This window comes from Maylandia zebra, linkage group LG11 (assembly GCF_041146795.1).
Source record: "Maylandia zebra isolate NMK-2024a linkage group LG11, Mzebra_GT3a, whole genome shotgun sequence".
In the NCBI taxonomy this organism is placed as follows: Eukaryota; Metazoa; Chordata; class Actinopteri; order Cichliformes; family Cichlidae; genus Maylandia; species Maylandia zebra.
Window position 1 is genome coordinate 21,846,763 of NC_135177.1, and position 6,092 is coordinate 21,852,854.

The following is a 6,092-nucleotide window of genomic DNA, read 5'->3' on the forward strand; positions in this document are numbered from 1 at the left end:
GAACACATGAAATATTAAAATGTTCCCTTTAATCCCTTTAATGTTGACTTTACATAAAACAGCACAATAAGCTGTCCTCCAGTCACAAAACAAATCAGTCGCGTCCAAAAGCTTGACAAAAAGGTTACTTCTTTATTTTCTTTATGTGTTTATTAATTTGTTGGTGCCAGGCAGATTTTTTCAGCAGTAATGTAAAACTCCAAAGCTTACAAAACATTTATTGTTCCTGCAGAATTCCTACTGTTGCACGACCTGGGCTGCATATTTCTACAGGCCACCCCGAAGGCACAAAGGTGACAGAACAAATGAGTAACAGAGTGAGCGTTCCTCTGCTGGCATGTAGCTGATGCAGCAGCAGCTGATCCAGCTCTGCACAGACCTCAAATTGGATAACGACTTTAGCGGCGTTTAGGAGCAAACAACAGCTCAGAGTGACACACAAAAGGATGAAGTTAAGTGAATTCGAACCAGGAGCAAAAACCAGGAGCACAAAAGCAGGAAAAGCCTAACCAGGCATTAGCGAAATTGTCTACATGACCTGCATTTTTAATAAGTAATCACTTCAGGGTAACCAGTCACTAACCAAGAATGTAACCTTTATATCAGAGTGGTTGCTTTCACTAATGGTTGATTTATCACTGGGAATGAAGTTCCTCCACAAACTAGAAGACCAGCACGTGTACACCTAATGCACACACCAAGCAACAATCCTAGTCCTGATTATGAGTTTACATCATGCCATTGGTCGCATGCAGACGCACTGATCCAGAGATCAGACAGCAGACTGTTATGAGAGTCTATGTTTTCATACATGCACGCATTAGACTGAGATCACAGAGTGAGTCAGACTCCTGCTAGTCGCATTCAGTCGTCCTTCTTATCTGTTTGGAAGAGTATGTCTTAAGTTGTGCCAACTTCAAATATGCACATAGCCCGGACGAGCTTTGTGTTTTCAGATCCTCAAGAATCTGACAAGCCTGTCTGGACTAAAGTCTTTGTAGACGACTAAATGGAAATGTCTCATTGGCTACCGCTACCTTAAAAGGGCTAACACAAGTGAGTCAGGAAGAGTGCTGCTCTGTGAACGTGTCCCTGCTGAAGCCCAAACATAACCAGATAACAGTTTCAACAAACGCTGTGACAGAAAAAAGGTAAATGCAAATATAACAAAAGACCATAAAACAACCTTCATTTTATACTTACTGGATGTACTTGGTGAGGGAGAAGGAAAATCACACTCAAATAAAATACAGTATTTATCTTTCACATACTTGATGTCAAATCTGGAACCACTCTGTGTTCATGTGTGTGTTTCTTAACTTAGATACTTCTAGCTTATTGGGATTTGTTCATCTCACTCCCGGTGAGCCAGTGTGCACGTCTGATATGGTTCAACAGAAATTCCACCAATACTGTAGGATTTTTTTTAACTTTATGCACTCATCCTTTAACTCTTTCCCACTTATAGACAACATTTGATAAACCTCTTTTGCACCTTGGTATATATCCATAAAGATGTGGTTTGCAGCTTTTTCCAAGGGTAGCTGCACAGGCACAGATCACACTCACTACTGATGCACATCCAGTTGTTTTGAAGGTTATTCCCAGTCGGCTTTCAAGGTGTAAAGAGTTAAAAATAAGTCGACAGTTTACGCATTTCTTGAGTTGTACACATTGTTCTGGGGCATTAAAAAAAATGAGTTTAAGCCAAAATTCAAATATAAAAGACTGCATTAAGTTTTTCCTAAATTGAGACTTTAAAATATTGATATCTAACCATGTGACCTGAACAAGAACACAACATTGTCTGACCTGCTATAACTGGGTTAAAAGTGCACTTCTGTGTAATGCAGAGAGGAGCTGACAAACTGATGAAAATAATAATGACGCTATAAGTGTGGTCACATACTTTAGATTATCAAAGTGAAGCTTACAGAAAACAATGGCTCATTTCCTGTCTTGAGGGCTGCGGTTACCACTGAGGATGCACAGGTCATGTCCTTACACACAGATAAAAAGGATGAGTCCCTCTGGAGTGACTCTTTTTTATTATGTTTACTTCTAGGGAGCAAAATCACGAGCTAATCATCTACTAAATTATAACAAGCAGAAATACGGGAGGTGGGTTTGAGCAGTTAGTTAGAAAAGTTGAATTTGGGCGCTGTTGTCAGTTTCCTTGTAAAAAAAGAAAACTTACATAACACGCTTTAGTGGAATCATGATATCAGAATCTGGACACAGCCCTCATTTAGCGTTGAACACAAGAAAAGTTATTTTTAAAGCACTGCATGATGACAGTCTTTGCTCCACTCCTTATCTTTTTTATTAATTGTGCACTGCAATTACAACAGAACAACTGAAAACATTAGTCACAGTGTGTGGGTAATTTCACTGCTTCTGTTTTTATTGTGTTTCTACATGTGAAACCCCTGAAGGCAGACAGAAATATTTTCACACCTTCGGCAGGGCAGTTTCTCAACAACAGGAGCCATACGTAACGACAAACACACCACGATTTCTAAAGCCAACACACCCAGCTCTTTGGCAAATCAGCTCTCAGGTTTAATGCTGTGTGCTGGAAAACAGGAATCATATGGAAACCCAATCCCACCCACGGAAAGTATGTTCTAGTCTAGCAAAACAGGTATTTTACAAACATTAAAGGTGTGACTTCATGCCAATAAGTTTGTTCCAAGAAAATATTTACAAGTTCAACTCCCAGTGAGAAGGAAAGGAAAGGCACATTTTACCTCTTTTGTAGATCAATCGCACAATAGCTCCATGGGAGGTAAAATAACTTTGTTAAAAAATCAGCAAGACTTAAAGTCTGTGTGTGCCGATGTGCCAAAAAGGATGTAAACACATAAATAACCCAGGGAGTTGGTGAAGTGTTCCCTCCAGGGTGCTGACTTTGATATCTTTTTTAAAAATGCAGCAAAAAAACCCCTAAAGTCATAAAATGTTGTGTCTTAAAGAGCAAAAGCCACAGATTTGTTCCCAGTATAGTGAGGAGAGTTTGCTGATTGTCTCCTTTCATTATTTCACTCATTTGCACTTCTGTAGAAGCTTCCTTGAACTTGTTTTCACGTTGACTTGGTACATTCCTGGAACGCTTCACCCAGTTGTGCTTCTGACACCAACAAACCATCCACCACTGGGAGATTCACGGTGCCGGCTCAAACACACTGGGCTATTTGTAGTAACATGCATTGCACGCCCTAATCCTATTTACACAGTTAGAGCTTCGACAAACAGATGTTTTTAATTCGTCTTAAGTCTGTCAGGGTGTTGCACAGGTTGGTTTCGGGATTTTCATGCTCTTTGCTGTGTGAATGTCCACTTTTAACAGTGTAATGTTTAATTATGATGATGATAATAATCGTGCAACTGTTTCTTTAAAAAAAATGATTCCAGTCACACAATAAACAAAGTTAGAGGCAGATTTGGCTTAGAGCGTTACGGTCATGTTTGTTCCAGAAATGTAAAAACATGATGATAACAGTGTACTGAGAGCGCGGGAGCCCAACGCACGGTTGATTTCTGCTCTTCTTCTGATGTCGCTTTGTGAAATGTCAGATTTAACTGAGAAAAGTGTCTTCCAGTTTAATGTTACTAAGTCTTGTTTGCTTGTTGCCTCATCCTTTGTTCTCTAACTGGCCTCATCAATGTGCCAGCATGTCAGTTTGTTCTGGGGTGTTGGAGAATGTATGAGCTGAGTCAGAAAGCTGAAATCTAACAGACAAGAAAGCAAAATATTCATCCAGATTTGACTGACCCCTGTAATCACATGGATGTGTGCCTGTGTTGATAACATCTTTTATCAGCACAGCAGCTGTGGTTGATTCTGCTCTGCTTGATGGATATCACAGGCGTGATGAGCAGAAACAGTTATGCAACAGGAGACACCCGGAGTCAAAACAACACTCATTTGTGGCCTCTACAACAAGCAAAATGTGCAGTTTTAAAACAATTTATAGCTTGTTGTTCTATTCTGCCACAGAGCGGAACATCAGGGGTGTACTTTGGATCTCGCCCCATGACAGCTCGGACAGACTCCAGCCTCCTGACAACTCTGAACTGGATAAGTGGCAGAAGATGGATGCTGTTCTTTTTGTTATTGAATCTACAAAGTGCCAACCTAAAATCTGTGTAATTCTGCTGTCATTCTCTCAAGTGTTCATGCAGGATGTATAGGCTACTTCACTCACTTAAGGAAAGACAGGCATTTAAGGACTCAGTACACTTGAAACTGTGTGATGAAAAAAAAAAAAGACAGCCACAGAAGACTTTTTACCATAAAGTCTTCTGTACTGTAAAAGTACAGCTATGTTAAAAACATTTATGAATGAAGTGTAAGTCATGCCTCTGTGTTAGAGCCTTGGGGCAGGTAAACTGAAATAAACAGAAACTGTGTTATCAGAGTTATTAATTACACCTGTGGTTTTCTGTGCACACTGGCAACATGTCATTAAAAAAAAAAACATTCCTCCAAAAGAGCTGGAAGCAGACTGGAATAAAACTGCTTAGAAATCATAGCCAGATCCAAATACGCACTTATCAAACAGTAATAGGAAACAGACTTCAGTGGAACTCACCTTTAATTCCTGAGAAGTTTGGTGCTGCTGCCAAAACAAACATGAGCAATCTTTGCGATATTGTATCTTTGGAAGTGATACTATACAGACAGCATTTATCAACTGCAGGTTTAGATTAGAAGTGACAAATGTTAGTTTGTAGATTTCTGTGTTATATGTGGCAGCTGAGGGTTAATGTCTAGGTGTCTGTGAAGGCTCTGTCATCCAGGTCATGGTAATGTAAGGAGCTTGGAAAGACAAGCGACTCGACGTCTTTAAGTTATTTTCAAGAAACTTAAAAATTCGTCCAGTTGCTTTTCTTTCCAAGCTCCTTAGGCTAATGTCTGCAGTTACAAATTCCTTCCTTGTATCAACAGTTTAGGCTGCTGCTGGTGTAATGGTGTGGGGGATATTTTTTGGAACACTTTGAGCGCTTGGTACCAACTGAGCATCATTTAGAGCGTATCTGAATATTGTTCTTCATCATGTACGTACTTTTATTTTTTATTTTTATTTTTTTTTAATTTTATTTTATTTTCACTTACTGAATATGGGACAGACTTGACTGGGGGAAAGAAGGGGAGAAAGAAAGAGGGAAAGAGAAACAGCTGAGAAGAGGGACGGGGGAGAAGGGCAAAAAACAAAAACCAACAGAATGAGCAGAAAAAGAAAAAAAAGAAGAAAAAAAGAAAAAAAATACATATATCAATCACCTGGATCACCTGCTGAGAAAGAAAAAAGAAAACAAGCAGAAGAGAACAAGAGTAATAGAATAAACAACATCACAATGATATATGGGAATATGACAGTAAATACTAAATATTAAACATTATTGTGCAGCACATAAGATCAACAGAACACAGTGTGCTTTGAGGTAGGAGCCAAAAAGGGTGTAGTTTGTGGGTGTGATCACCCGTGTGTACACCTGTGAGCATGGACGCGTTTGTTTTTTAAAAGGTTCCTTCATGTAATGATCTGCTAGAGGGTGCGGGGGGGCCACAGCCCTGTCTTCCAGGGGATGAAGCAGGTATGGTGGAGATCAAAACTCCAGACATCCAGAGGCCCCCAGAATACAAGAGACCAAGGAAGACCAACAGAGGGGCAGCCGCGCCACTGTCCCAGAAAGAGCTGAGGAGAGTCCCAGATGAGGGCTCACTCAGCAGCCGCGGAGCAGAAGCCAGGGGGAGTTGCAGTGACGCGCCCGTGAGCTCCGCCGGCAGCCAGCCGTGCCTGAGTGACCGAGCCCCAGGCCGAGAGGCCGGGGGCTCGTACGTACTTTTATGACCACACTGTGCTCTTCTGATGGCTGCTTCCAGCAGGATAACGTATCATGTCACAAAACTCAAATCATTTCAAACTGTTTTCTTGAACATGAGTTCACTGTATTCAAATAGCATCCACTGTCACCAGATCTCAATCCAAACCAACAGAGCACCTTTGGGATGTGGTGGAACGGGAGAATCTCTTCATGGCTGTGCAGCAACACTATGATGCCATCATGACAATATGGACCCTGCT